This window comes from Lissotriton helveticus, assembly GCF_964261635.1.
Source record: "Lissotriton helveticus chromosome 1_1 unlocalized genomic scaffold, aLisHel1.1 SUPER_1_unloc_37, whole genome shotgun sequence".
NCBI classification, from domain to species: Eukaryota; Metazoa; Chordata; class Amphibia; order Caudata; family Salamandridae; genus Lissotriton; species Lissotriton helveticus.
The window spans coordinates 275,578-291,634 of NW_027611678.1; the positions used below are offsets into that span (position 1 = coordinate 275,578).

Sequence of the window (16,057 nt, forward strand, 5' to 3'; positions counted from 1 at the left end):
TCCACTGCTGCTCTAGGTGGGAGTATGACGTTGCAAAGGGGATGGAGCATTCCTGAATCATGTACACATCACACTCCTGGCTGGCAAGGAAACTCAAAGTACTAGCACATCTGCGCCTGTCTCTAATACTTCTGACATTTATGGAAAATAATGAAATAGCCATCATTAATTAGTTTTTAAGAGTAAACTTAATACTTAAAGACTAATTATCAAGTCAAGGCAATTGGTTGCAAAAACATTCGACAAGGCTACTTACGGGCCTGGTTGAGCCTCCTGTCGGGTCTCTTGTGCTGGGCTTTCCTGCTCGGCGGCTGTTGCTTGCTGTTGCATGATGGCTGCTCCACCTTCTTGGCTGGGCTCGTGGTCGGCCTCCTCAGGGGTGACGGGCAGGTCTTGCTCTTGGCCCTCGATGGTGGTCTCAACCTCTTCTACTCTTGTTGGCGATGGGGGTGGGGATGCTTCCATGGAGTTTGCCAGCGCCCTCATCTCCCTCAGCACTTCTGTCACTTGCTTGAGTTGCTCATTCGTGGTGTCTTGTTCCGGCTGCATTTCTTCTTCTGGATCCTCGAGCGCGGAGTAGGAGTTGTGGGTGCTCAAGGGTCTCTTGCTTGCTCCTTCAGAGTCCGTTGAGTGTCTCCTTTTCCTGCGCTCCTGTGTTGTCCAGGCACCTTCCTCCGGGGCCTCGGTGGCAGTTGGGGTGGGAGTCTCCATTAGCTCACTGTGCACACCGGGCTCAGGGATGGTATCGTTGGGTGTCTGTGTCTCTGGGACCTTGGCGGTGTCCTGCTTGGGCTTGGGCGCGTTCTGGTTGTGGCCCTTCCCTTTCCCGGTCCCCCTCTCCTGCCGCGGGGCTGGGACTGGATGCAGGGTCACTTCTGCCTCCTCCTCCTCTGGTTGGCTTCTCCATTGAGGTTGGGCAGCGTGGGCGTAGGATTTGGCTCTTTTTGGGCAGTCCTTAAAGAGATGGCCTACACCCCCACAGAGGTTGCATGGGGTTTTCTATTTGCAGGTTTTTGCTGTGTGGCCTTCTTTTTTGCAGTTCCTGCATATTTGCGCTGTGCAGTCTTTGCCAGTGTGGCCTGGTTTGCTGCACCTGTTGCATAGTTTGGGCTGCCCAGGGTAGTACAGGTATCCTGAGTCGCGCCCTAGAGAGAAACTGGAAGGGGGGTGGCGGATTCCATCTGGGACCAACGGGTCCTCCTTCAGCTTCACCATTGCTGTCCATTTACCATCCCAGATGCCATCACTGTCCAGGTTGCGGGAGGGTGCTTTAGTCACTGTGCAGTGGCGGCATAGGAAGGTTGTCAGGTCTTGGACATTGACATGTGGGTTGTAGACATGCACGGTCATTCTCTTGACCTCCAGCACGAGCTGGCATTCCAGGTGGAAGTCAGAGAAGGGTTTCTCCTCCCGTCGTGACCAGCACATCTGCCAATACCTCCTGCAGATTTGTTCGGACATGGACGTCGGCAGGTAAGTGCCTTTGGGTGCATCCGTCATGATGCACCAGATTTCTGCTGCTGTGAACCCCATCTTAGTTACCAGCAGCTCAGTGAATATCTTCCTGCTTAGGTGTTGTGTGGTGTTGTGTGGTGCCATCTGACTCCACCTTTCTCTGCAGCTTCACAGTGTTGTGGCACCATGGATTCAGAGGTCTGCTCATCCTGCTGCTCCGCTGTGCTGTGCCCAGGAGAAGAAGAAGGATTCCTCAAGGAGCTAGGGGGAGAACCAAGAAGATGCCTTCAAAACAAAGAGCACATCTTGCTGAACGATTCGAATCGGTGGTGGTCCCATCCTCTTAGGACTACCACAAGCACAGTTATGGGCACAAATACAGTCCCAATTAAAAGCCCCTGCAAAGCATTATGGGACGAGATTAGCAGTGGGAAGTGAATATTATAGTATCCAAATAATTCTACAAAGAGCTGCAGTTCACCTCCTCATCCCCAGATGTCCCTGATGAGGCAAATGCAATAGCATTTAAAATATTACACATCAAGCTGCAGTTCACCTCGTTGTCCCAAGATGTCGCTGATGAGGCAAATGCAATAGCATTTAAAATATTATACATCAAGCTGCAGTTCACCTCGTCGTCCCTAGATGTCCCTGATGAGGCAAATGCAATAGCATTTAAAATAGTACACATCAAGCTGCAGTTCACCTCGTCGTCCCTAGATGTCCCTGATGAGGCAAATGCAATAGCATTTAAAATATTATACATCAAGCTGCAGTTCACCTCGTCGTCCCTAGATGTCCCTGATGAGGCAAATGCAATAGCATTTAAAATATTATACATCGAGCTGCAGTTCACATGGTCGTCCCTAGATGTCCCTGATGAGTAAAATTCAAAAACATTGAAACCCTTTCATGAATGCTAATAATGATGCTAATCTTATCCCATAATGCTTTGCAGGGGCTTTTCGTTGTATTTTTGCCCATAACTGTGCTTGGGGTGGTTCTAAGAGAATGGGACCACCCCTGAATTACTGCTCATACCTACAGAAGATTTAACAGATGAATTGATGGAATATTTACCTGCAACCTGTGAAGTCATATATACTAATGGATGTATTAAACAAACTCTACAAGAAATGCCAATTGTAAAAAAATATATAATAAAGGAATACTTGTAACATCTAAGAAAAGTAACATGTTTATTTACTTTAATACAAAACTGCCTTAGAAAAAAAGTTACCATTCATTTACCTGTATAATAAAACTTACATATATATATATATATATATATATATTACCTACTGGCGGTCGCCAGTAGGTATATATAGTTAGGATTTTTTCTCTATGGGATTTTTGAAAATTCTATGTCTAATAACTTTGCCGTTTGTGGACGGAATTGGCTGAAATTTTCAGGAAAATGGCACATTTTGTTTCTGAGCAGCCTTTGAAAATTTGGGGGGGGTTCGTCAAGGGGGGGCCGAGAAAAAAGGGGGGTCCCAAAACACGTTTTTCCCATGTTAATTTCCATAGGGCGGTTGGCCTCACTTTTAGCCCGAACGGCTGAATGGATTTGCACGAAACTTGGCAAAATTGTAGGGACTGGTAGCCCGATGTGCCTTTTGTAGGTCTCAATATATGTGCTCCAGTGGATTTTGAGAAATTAACGTTTAAAAAAAGATATATATCTGTAACAGCGGACCGGGCAGCGGCCCAGGACGCGTACTTTTCGCGCAACGGAGCTTTGTGAAGCGAAGCTGATTGGTTCTCCGGCGTCTGTCAACATTCCAAACAGTCCGTAGCGGCCGCCATCTTGTCTCTCGGTAGGATCGAGAGACAAGAGGAGGCGAAAGCGAAGGGGCAAATGACCATAAGGGGGAATAGTAGATCCTCGCTGACCCCCTAGGTTTGATGTGGAGGTTTTAAAAGGGCCCCGCGGGGCAAAAAAAATAATAATAATAATAATCGAACGGCTGAATGGATTTGCACGAAACTTGGCAAAATTGTAGGGACTGGTAGCCCGATGTGCCTTTGCTAGGTCTCAATATATGTGCTCCAGTGGATTTTGAGAAATTAACGTTCAAAAAAAGATATATATCTGTAACAGCGCTCCGCTTCGCGTACTTTTCGCGTTACGGAGGTTTGCGAAGCTGATTGGTTTTTCGGCGTCTGTAAACATTCCAAACAGTCCGTAGCGGCCGCCATCTTGTCTCTCGGTAGGATCGAGAGACAAGAGGAGGCCAAAGCGAAGGGGCAAATGACCATAAGGGGGCATAGTAGATCGTCCCTGACCCCCTAGGTTTGATGTGGAGGCTTTGAAAGGTTCTCGCAGGGCAAAAAAATATATACCGTTTTTTTAGTTTTTTTGCGTGGAGTGCGCTCGGTTCGCGAACCGGGAAGCGTTCTGGGGAGCGTACTTTCTTGAAAATTAGTGAAAAAAGTTAGAGTACAATAATAATTGTGAGTGATCAGATGTAGGGTAGCTCTGAGAAGAGCTTTTGGGTTTATGGTACATTTAGGTACTTATAAGTAGGTACCAATGCACATTCTTAAATTCAGAGTGAAAACTCTGTTGCCCTCATCTGAGAAGTGAACTCCATCTCCTCTGTAGATATCTTGCATGTAGTAACGCAAGTTATTGTTGTAGAGGGAGCCCATTCCATGGTCTCTCATGTAAGCTGAAACAGATTTGTTTACATGCTTCCTCGACTTCTCAATTTGTGGACAAAATTGGTTTGACCACCTCCATTTCTGTCTTTGGCATATATTTGAATATACCAAGGCAGTCTGAGGAAAAAGTGCCATCAATTGCTCAAAGGTGTCCTTTAAAAGCATTTCCAGACCTACCCCAGTCAAAGTGCCCAAATCATTACCTCCACAGTGCACAATTAACAGGTCAGGTTTGGGCAAATGCATAAAGGTTTTCACCAATGGTATCAATTGGTGACATTTTAATCCTCTGTGGCCAAACCACTTAATTTCCACATCTTGTAAATTGAGGTTAGGTAAATTCCTGTTTTCAGCGTACCTTTGAGCCCAATAGATGTAACTATGTCCAACAATCCAGACAGAAAACATGGCGAGAGAAGGTTCTGCTGCAGTCAGATGAAGTGTGGCAATGAAATGGCAGTTGAAAAAATAAGAGTGTAAAATGAAAAAAACTGAGGAGTTTCTGTGTTAATGAAGCAGTAAGAGTGATTGGTGGATTTTGATTGCTGAAAACAGAAAGTTAGTGTGAATGGATGAGTTCGTTGAAAGATGTATTTTGAGTGGCGAAGAAAAAATCATTAAATGAAAGAATGCTCTGGATATGCAGGTGCACTGAGAGTTCAGAGTTCAATTGCAACATTGTTGTGTGAGAGGTCTTGCAAGAGGTGGTTGCTATGCAGAAAAAGCAGAGAGGGGGCAGAGGGGGGAAGGGTTTTGCTTTGAAAAAAAGTGAGGGAAGAGTTTTGATTGGGTGACATGAGAGATATGTGTGAGGAATTACAGCATTTCTGTGCTTTTGATAGCTGCAGACTCTGGAGTGCATACCTTTTGCTCTGCTGAAGACAAATTGGTGTGTTTCTGAGACTGTTTTGAAACTCAAAGTATTTGCTAAGGTGAGAAAAGATTTCTTTAATTTAGATAGAAAATAGTGTGCTTTAAGGAGAAAATTATGAAGAAAGTTGTGTTTTTCAAATGTTGCTTTGTCTCAAGTGTTTCACAAATAGATTTTGTTTCTTTGAGAAATTGTAATTGGAGAAAATGTGAAGTATTAGTACTGACAGGGCTTTTATGTGCATAGGAGCTGTGGAGTGTTTTCAAATTATGACTTGTAAATCGTTTTTGAGAAAAAGCAATGGTTTTAATATTGATGAGAAGGACATAATGGTGTCTGCTTCTTTATAAGGTAATTGAGAGTCTGTGATGTTATTTTTCCCATTTCAATGTAAGAAGTTTGTCTGTGGAGCAAATTGCTTGTAAATATGCTCCCACCTGTGCATGGCAAATTTAGATTTTGAATGTTTCCGTTACATAGGCATGTTAAAGGTGACGGAAAATGCTGCAAAGGCAATCAAAAAATGCTTTTATGTGTCTTAAGGACATTTTAAGTCATTTCCCCATGTGCAGTGTTTTCAAATTATGAGTTGAAAATCGTTTTTGAGGTAAAGGAATGTTTTCAAAATTTATGTGCGCCATATGACCCCAAATTTCTTTTTCAGGGGTGCAGCAGGGTGTTCTTGAGACACCCCTGCACCGTCGGAAAAATTCGTAATTTGCGATGAGGTAATTGCTAATCGCAAATTGTACCTTCATTCCTATGGGCCTCCTGCTGCATGGAAATGAATGGGTAATTTGTAATTAGCAAATAGGTCATCGCAAACTAGGAATGGTAAAGAATCGCTATTTATTTCTTAAAGTTCGCTATTTAGGAAATGCAAAAAACTTTGATGATACATATGGCGGTTTATCTCTAACAAGATAAGAAGCATAGGGATAGATTTATGATGACTGGCGCATCATTAGGGATGTGTTAGTCATTCTGTGCCGCTGTTCCGTCACCTATGGTGTGCTGCATTTACAATGCGGCGCATCATGGGGCAAAAACAGCACAGATGCGTGACGTATTTGTGCCGTAAAGTTGGCGCATTGCTGGAGTTGTATCGCAAGTGTGATGAAGCTCCAGTAAGGTTGAGGGGTGCCCCTGTCGCAGGGTTTCTGTTCTGACACAGAACTGTGGACAGAGGATTGGAACCTCGGCGAATTAGGGTGTCCCAAAACTCACCTTAGTAATCAAAACCCCTTAGCAAGCTAGGTACAGTGACACATTGGATATAACAAACTCTCAATGTTTAGACAATCCAGAATATGAACTTATAGTACCTCAGGATACGTGGAACTCATGAACAGTCGGTCGTTATATATTTCTTAGAAACGAGAACATGGAGTTAAGAAGAACACATGTGTATTTGAAATGTTTATTTACTAATGCCGTCTTCTCAGGCGTAGTATCTTAGATTATACAAGTACACATATTATCAGTAGCAAAATTACCAGCATAGTTAATAGTACATAAAAAGCGAATGGTGACAGTATGTTAACATGCTGTAAATGAATAAGAGTTAGCAACACTTATAAGCAGCCGCGGGCCGTGGAGGGAGTTACGGTGGGCAGGGAGGCGGGGAGGGGGAGGGGCAGGGTGGAGAGGGCTTCACCCTGCCCCTCCCCCTACCCGCCTCCCTGCCCCACCGTAACTCCCTCCACGGCCCGCGGCTGCTTATATCTCACCCTCCCTAATACACATAATATATTATTTGCTAAGAAGGTCTCTTTGTGTTGGTTTAGGGCGTGCCGATACTTTAGTGTCTTAGATTTGAAGGAATCACATCAGCATAGAAAAGATAATCCATATGCCGTGCTTAATATCGCCAACGGCATTGTGCCATAATATTCTAGCATGCGATTGCGGAACAGTGTCAGCAGCTGCAGGGCGGGAGCTTGCACAGGAGGGACATCCATATTTAAAAATGTAAAAAAGCACAAGAGCGTCCACTGGTAATGCAAGTAAAAATGGGAATCCACGAAGCAGAGTGGAAAAAATAGAATGTAAGAAAGCAGGGATGACTCCAAAGATTTTCTCAAATGAAGTCACGAGACCACTGGTAACAACTTTAAAAAAGTGCGCCAGGCTCTTTGTGGAGGATGCGTTAGAGATAGTCCGAACCATCTTGCTGAAATGGAAAGGCGAATCTGTATTTAAAAGGGTCTGCAGCTCTGTACGGGTGTTCGCTGTGTGAAGGACGAAAGTTTCACGGGCCGAACTCAAGGCCACCTCTCTCTGAGACAAAATAGCTCTTATTCTTGCCATGCCGTTGAAATGTGCTGCCAAGGTTGGTATTTGTGGCCAGATTGAAAACTCCCTATGTTCATGTGTGGGAGGAAATAGAACATTTCTGCAGCAAATAACCCGTTCATTTACTGTTACGATAAAATGAATACTTTTAATTAACCCAGAACAATCTTCATTATTGAGCATCAAATAACTACCATTTTCCAAGAACTTGAACGTGGGGATGATAGCAGGAACTGGTGTGCCTTGCAACACGCAAGCCATATTTGGTCGGTGTTTGTTGCATGAACCGTGTAACTGTATGTGCCTACACATTAGTGAATGATCTGGCGTCTCAGTGCATTCCTCTCCATTCAGATAAAGTTCTTGATCATCTTTGAAAATCTGTATGTGTATGGAAGCGACCAGACTTGATGAAGAAAACCACTACCTAAAGGTTAATAACGACCTATTGGTATATATTTCATACAATTTGAAAACTTATATAAAGCAAAAGGCAGCGTTATTAAACCGTGGATAAGGCACGTTGCCAAAGCAGTCAACCTTTTGGATTTATACTGGAAATGTTAAAGGAAGAATTACGGAGTAGGGCCTGTAAATCTTTAATAGACAACGAGTAAAATTACTCCAACCATCGTATTCCTCTAACTCCGGGATAGTAGGGGTGTTTAATTTTTTAGAAGTAGCCAATCCAAAGCATTTGGTCTGGGAAATTGTTTCATTCACAAACAACATATGTTTTGGGATGAGACATGCACGGTGGAAAGCCTCAGTGCCTTGTACCTGCCAGGTTCGTGAACCCCAAACTGATGTAGATCCTGGATATTTTTACTCTGTATTACGTTAGCATGGTCTCATTACTGGTTTAAACGCCATTTTTCCTTTTTTGTAACTTCTGCACACGACACTTAGTTGTTGCTTTAGCTTTCAGCCTACCTGCGTCAAGATCTATGCCTGCTTCAAGCAGGCGCAGGGTTTTGATGTAGCTTTGTCCTATCTGATTGTAAATGCGGCACACCGTGGGTGGCAGAGCAGCGGTGCACGTTAACTGGTGCATCCCTGGGGATGTGCTAGTTAATATAAATCTGCCCCTTTACATTTAATTATGTGCAGGGGACACAGAGTAGGTGAGGTTTATCCAAGGTTAAGAAGAGATGAGTCCTGTTCAGTGAAAAATTGGAGATAGGCTTCAGTATATTATATACTTAAGTAGTGTGTTAAGTTTTTGATGACTGTTATTAATTTACTGTTGGGTAATAGTGGTTAATAACATTTTTTATTATATTTTACCACAGATTCAACTGCAGATTATTTCAAGATTTTAGGATGCCTAGCAAAGAAAGAGTAAGAAAGGCTGGAAAACGTCAAAGACAGCAGGAGCATGGAATATTGCAGCAGTCCTCTAACAAAAAGATTTGTCAAGTCACCAAGAAAGCACCGGGTAAGAGTCGAAAAACAGTCATAAGAAATATGTGTAGTAAAAAAAATATTACTACAGAAAATGTTTCACTCCAGAAAAGGAGAATGAATTCAAATGGTAAGGAAAGGCCAATGAGAAATGTTACTGCTAGAGTAAGAGATAACTCTATGCATGAAAGTAGCAGGAAACAACAGTTTAGGGATATTCGTAAACGAATGTTCCGCAACAGGATAATTGGGAATTTGTTAAAAATATTAAGAAAGGTCAGCAGAAAGTGGTTTTTTATAAGAGAAAAAAAATAGTTGAGAAAGTTATTGATCAGGCATTTGAAATTAAACGTAAGTTATTTATTTTGACAATCAATAGAATTAGGAAGCTAAACAAGGTAATTTATGATTTCAAAAGAAATAGTAGATGGAAGAGAATAGTTAATCGTAGTAATTTTTGTGAAGTTTTTTCTGGAGAATGGATGCATAGTTCAAGCTCTGAGGCATTTTTTAATGAGGAGAGTTATTTCCAGGATAATGATTTGGTGCATGCAGTTGACACCAGTGGTCGAGCTTATGAAGTGAAAGATGGTTGTCCAGTTGAAAAAGAAAAACTTGTGAGAACAGAGATAGAAGAGGTGTTAGGTAATGAGGTTTTAGGGAGACGTCCTAAGGGTCCTGTGTACACCTGGAAGTGTAGTAGTATTTGCAGTGTACGACAGGATTCCATCAATTTGCTTTGTGATTTTATACGGTCATTTAGTAAGAAAAGTTTGAAGCAGAAAATGAAGTTGTTGCAAGAATTAGATCCTTGCAGAGTGAGAGAAGTGATAGGTTTGCATGGTCATTCACTGGCTTGTCTTTCCAGGAGAGTATGCCAGAGTGTTTTTCATCATTTCAGGATGCTAGCAGTGCATCATAATAAAGTGAGGAAATTAGTTAGAATGTTGTATTATGCTAAGAGTCCAGCAATTATGCTTAAACAATTATGCGCTGCTCTTTTGCATGGTTCTGAAATAGATGTGAAGAATATATGTGAAGAAATTGAGTTTTGTTACTTTGGAAGTAAAGAGGAGAATGTTGAAATTGACCAAGAAGAAGAGAGTAATGTGGAAGATAGTGTACAGGTTTCCAGTACAGATAATTTCCAGAGGGAAATTGCGACGTTTGAGGTGAAATCAAGTGAGAGGCCAAATTTCACTTGTGTGTGTTGTCGACGCACTTATTATAAGAATCAGACTAAGTTAGTGGATTTATATGGAAAAAGTGAAAGGGAAAATAATAGTGAATGGAAGGATTTTACAACATACTTGATGGTAGAAAATTGTTTTGATTTGGGATTGGATCAACGTGTGTGTACTTATTGTTGTAACAAATTAAATCAAAACCAGATGCCTGCTAGAGCAGTTCATAATAATCTGGAATTGGTTGAAATTCCTTCTGAATTGAAGGATTTAAATACTTATGAATCTATTTTGATTCAAAGTATCCATCCCTTTCAGGCTATTGTAAGAATGGAGCCAAAGACAGGGAAATTGCCTCCATCAGATTTACAGAGAGGATTAAAGGGAAGAGTTGTTTATTTGCCTCTAGATTTGAAGAAAAACATTAACACAATTGGAGTAGAAAAAGTGGAAGAGGAACCTCTGGTTATCTTAGTTAATGGGGTTCCGACAAAGAATAAGAAAATATGGCAAGATTTAGTAGATGTTAGGAAAGTCAAAAGGGCAACATTGTATTTGAAAAAATATAATAAATACTATAAAAATGTATATGTTGCAGAAGAGGAAGTAAGTGAGGAAGAGGATAGCGATTTGTGTGCTGGTCAAATTGAGAAAGTAGAACCCTCTACTAGTGAAGAAATATATGAACATTATAGTGTTCATACTTTGCATTCCAAGGAAGTCATGGGGAATGCTATTGAGTTGTTTCAAATGAAACAAGCGAAAGGGAGTCCCATTAGTGTTTGGGAGGAAAGTTTGGAAGCTCGGTGTTTCCCACAGCTTTTTCCAACAGGTCAGGGAGGAAGATATGATGAGCGACCTCATCAAATTCCTGCTTCTGAATACCGGACTTTGCGATTGTATGCAGGAGATCCTAGGTTTCGACAATGCATTCCTTATTTGTTTCATCTCCTGTTTGAAAGCGATCTGTCTGGACTGTCATATGCAGTGAACCACATCTTGAAAAGTGGTATACACATGCAAAACATCTCGGCAAGTGACTTTATGGATAAAGTCAATGTCCAAGACAGTATTTTGGATTCTCACCTGATTAATCTCATGGCGTGTCAGCGTGGTACTAATGAGTACTGGTACCGTCGTCATGGTGATTTAAAATGTATGCTGAGGAACTTAGGAACTCCCACATGGTTCCTCACTTTGAGCTGTGCTGAGTATGGCTGGGAAGACTTACTTGAATTTCTACGAGAGGCAAATGCTAACGTAGAAAACATCAAATTCAAGACACCCGGAGAACTGTGCTCTTTGGATCCAGTCAATGTATGTAGGTACTTCAATCATAGATTTGAAGGTATGATGTCTTTCATCATGAATAAGAAGAATCCACCTCTTGGAGAGGTGTTGGATTTCTTCTGGAGGAAGGAGTACCAAGCAAGAGGTGCTCCTCATATACATATGTTGCTGTGGATCAAGGATGCACCTAAATTTGGAACGGATGCAGACGACTCAGTGATGAGTTTCATAGAACAGTATTCTACGTGTGCTGTTCCAAACGCAAAGGAGAAAAAAAGCCTAAGAGAAAAAGTTCTACGTTTCCAAAGCCATCGATGTGGAAAGTACTGTTGTCGTAAATTCCGGAACAAAGACAAGTTCTACACCAAATGTCGTTTCGGCTTTCCACGATCGGTGATTTCTAAAGGAAGAGTGAACAGTTTGATGTCTTCGCTGCGACATAATGTGATGAAGAAATCACCTAAAAACACATACAATTTGAAGAGGAACGAAGAGTCTAAGTACATCAACGACTACAACCCGGTGATTTTGTCCATGTGGAATGCTAACATGGATATACAGTTTGTGGCTGATAACTGTATGGCTGTGGCTAGGTATGTGACATCTTACATCACCAAAAAAGAGAAGACAGAATTGAAGGATATGTGGGAGGACATTTCCCATGAAAAGAGCCTCAGCAAGAAGTTGTACAGTTTCAGTCTGAAGATGTTGTCGCATCGAGAAATCGGAGCTTACGAATGTTCTGACCGGTTGTCTTCAGCAAGTCTCTATGCCAAGTCCAGGAGTATCGTTTGGGCGAGTGTTGGTCTTGCTGCAACGCGTAATCGAGTTCTGAAACCTGTGCGGGAAATTGAGTATTTGGCGGAAAAGGAGCCAAACAGTACCGACATTTTGAAGAGCAACATGTTGGATACATATTATCCAAATCGAAGCAGTCACCTCGAGAATGTTTGTCTGTATGAGGTTCTGCAAAATTACATATTCAAGAGGAACATCAAAGAAGATACTGAGAAAGGAGTGTATGCTGTAATAGGAAGTGAGGGATGTCTGGTCAAGCAAAGAAAATGCCACTTGATAAACCATCGAAAATTGAGTGGCGAATCTCCTGAAAAAAAGGAGTTTTTCTATTTAGCACTTTTGCAACTTTTTAAGCCTTGGCGTGCAGAAGAGGAACTGCTTGGAGATTTCCTCTGTTACGAAGACTCTTTCAATGCTGCCAAGGAGACCATAGAATGTCCTGCTTTTCCCAAATATGTAGAAATGTTGAATGTGGAAATTGAGCAGGAAGCAACGATTGCAGCCGAGATTGCCAGAGACAGTTCTCAGGACAGTCAGAGTTCTGCTTCATTGAGTCAGGATCCACTAGGAGGACCTCTTATCGAAAATGAAGCTGCCACTGCTATGAATGAAGTGGAAAGAGCCATGGCACATGCTCAGGAGGATGCGGTTAACTTAGAAGAGTTGGAAAGACAACTCAACGTTGAGCAGAGGAAAATATATGACGAACTTACCATGCAAATTGATCATGGATTAAGTCATGACAAGAAAGAGTGCTCATGTACGTCGTTGAAGCCTGTCCGACTGTACGTGAGTGGAGAAGCGGGAACTGGAAAAAGTTTCCTTATTAAAGCAATTTCATGTTATTTGCAGGAAAGGACAGAGTCATCGCTGTCTTGTGTTGTCACCGCTCCAACTGGACTGGCAGCACATAACATTAAAGGGATTACTTTACATCGTTTACTGATGCTGCCAGTGGAGCATGACAACAAATTAGAATATCACAAGCTATCTGGAGATGCTTGTTTTGAAGTTTCAAGAGTCTTGAGGAAAATGAAACTTCTTATCATTGACGAAGTAAGCATGGTTTCCAATGTCATGCTTGCCTTTGTGCATTTGAGAATGCAAGAAGTTCTCAAAACAGAGTATGATGTGTTATTTGGTGGCAAACACATCATTGTTTTTGGAGATCTTCTGCAGCTGACACCAGTGAAAGGGCAACCTGTGTTCAAAATGCTCACGCATGAAGATACCAGGAAGTGCTTAGGGAGTATTGGCAACGTCAATATATGGTTAAACTTCAATTATGCTGAACTGCATGAAAATATGCGTCAGGCAAAGGATGAAGTTTACAAGACTATTCTACAAGATGTTAGAATTGGAAAAGTGACCGAGCATGGGAAAGAAGCTTTACATGCACGATTACTGACAAATTTATATCCAGACGAAGATGTTGTGCCTGAGAATATTTTTCAGAAAGTTACTGAGAAAAAATCTGGAATATGTTTGATGCCAACTCTTGCAGAATGTGCCAAATTCAACAACAAAATGTTGCATTTAGAAAAGCAAGAGATTGTGAAATTGGAAGCTATTGACAGAGTAGAGCATATGGGATCAACAATTATTTTGTCTGAGAATCTGAAAACAAAATTGGATTCATTAGAGAAGAGTATATCTAAAACTGCGGGTTTTGAAAAGACTCTGAATGTGTGCTTGAACTGCCGTATAATTTTAAGAAGGAATTTACATGTTGAAAGAGGTCTGGTAAATGGATCAATGGGTAATGTTGTTGATTTTGTGAAATACAGAAATAGAGATGGAATTGAATTTTTAAAAATTAAATTTGATGGCATTGAGGAAGTACAGCTAATTGCTCGTTGTTCTGCTAGATTTTTGCTTGTAAAAGACTTATATGTTCGTCGTAAGCAGTTTCCTGTTTGCTTGGCATATGCGGTGACAATCCATAAATCGCAAGGTTTAAGTGTAGACTGTGCATTGGTGAATATTGGCAGTTCTGTGTTCAAGGAGGGTATGGCATATGTGGCATTGTCACGAGTTAGGACTTTATCGGGATTGTACTTGATTGAGTGTGATGTCACAAACATTTGTGCGGATCTAGATTGTGTTAAGGAATACAATAGGTTGAGAAGAGAGTATGCGCCACATTTGCCTCAGTATCCTTTGTTTGAGAAACGTGTGGTAGGCCGGAAACGAAGAAATGTGACCAATACTGGGGAGGTTGTAGCAAAAAGACGAAAAGTTGATGAACCTGAAATTATAAGCAGAAACAAAAAGGATTCTGTTGAAGATGTTGTTGGTTTTCAATTTGAAAACAGTTCTGGTGTCAACTGCTATGCTAATGTAGTGGTTAATGTTGTCTTTTCTCTAGAAACTTTAAAAGAACAGATTGTGGTCAATTCGGATCAAAGATTTTGCAGTTTGTTAAATTCTGTGTTAGAGAAATGTAGCACTGATAGAACAAACATAGAAAGTGTGTCTGAAATTCGAAATCTGTTAGACAGATGTTCAGGCCAAACACAATTCTCTCAAAATAGTCAGCAAGATTGTCAGGAGTTTTTAATGTATATGCTTGATGTATTGCATGATGAAGGTGTAGATGTAGATCACCTGTTTGGGCTTTCTTATCAATGGCAGCATGACTGCGAGAACTGTAGGGTATCAGCTACTACTAGTGTAGACTCAGAAAGATTTATATATTTAACTTTGCCAGACAGTAAATCAGTCTCTTTTAATAAGCTAGTAAAAGCAGCTGATCACAACATGGAGTGTAGCCAATGTAAATCTGAAATGATGTCCACATTATTTATACGAACATATGGCCAGTATGTCATTTTAATGTTCCAACGATGTAGGCCTGATGGAACAAAATTGACAACTTTAATTAAAAAGTTTGTGGCTTCACAGTTGTCAATATCAGGAAGGACTTTTGTAACTGTAGCAATTATATATCATGATGGTCCTTCAATAACATCAGGACATTATACAGCTTATTTAAAGTGTAGAAATGGCTGGTCATTCTGCAATGATTCTGTTTTAATTTTCAAAAAAAATTGCCATATGACCTTAAAAACTCTTACCTGGTGTTTTTAAAACCAAAATTTTAGGGAAAGTATCTCGGGATGTGCTCTGAGGAATTTCAAGAAGTTCTCATGGCTCCTACACTATTTGGCCTTGACGATAAGTGTAGTACAGAGACATAACTTTTTACCATAACACTGGACGTTATTGAGAAATACGTGCACTTTGAATGAGTTCAGAAAAACTATTTCTTTTTATAAGCTAATTGAAGCAGCGAATCAAAACATGGAGTAGAGGGAATGTAAGTCTGCAATGCTGTCTACTGTTTTACATTGCTTTGTGATTAAAAGTGATGTAGAGAATTAAATAATTGTACTAGTCATAAAGGTAGTGTAAGTCTGCTTCATAGTAAGCAGTATCAGTGTGATAGGAAATGTAGAACATGATTGAGCAAGAAGGGGAAGATATTACTAGTCCAGGATTGTGTAAATGATCTTCAACATTTTAATTCTGAAAGTTGCGGAAATGCGAAAAGACGGGATTGGCTTACAAGAAATCCAAGAGTTATACATGGCTCTGACACGATTTGGCCTTGTGGAATCGTGTGGTAGAGAGCGAGAAGTCATTTATTGTATGTAACATGTTTTTGAAAACGATGGAGGTTTTCTTTCAGAAAGTGGCGGGTTGAAAGTAATAACAGCACAACAGAGTGTAAGCTGTTCATAGGACATCCTTGGCCGTCATGGAAAGTAAGTTAACTTTAAGGAGTTCTGAATTCTGATTTGTAATGTATGGGTTTTTTAAACACAATCATTTTGATTGTGTTTTTTTTTCCCCGCTGTTATATGATGAATACCTTCAAGTCACTGTTTTAGTGAAATTTGATACATTCTGAGAACAGCAAAAATAAACCATTTAACATGTATAATTAATTCTGTTCTGTTTGCATTTATGATGTACATGTAGAACTGTGTAGGAGGCATGGAGAAGGTGAGGCTTCTGTCAGTGTCAAAGTTGTTGCATACAGTGCTCATATTCTACGTAGTCTTTTATATTTCATTACTTTCACTGTTTC

At 40.9% G+C, this 16,057-nt stretch overlaps 1 pseudogene; it reads right to left on the bottom strand.

Moving 5' to 3' along the window:
• Nucleotides 1-252: 252 nt before the first annotated feature.
• Nucleotides 253-1,663, bottom strand: LOC144805975 (uncharacterized; annotated as a pseudogene).
• Nucleotides 1,664-16,057: the final 14,394 nt, after the last annotated feature.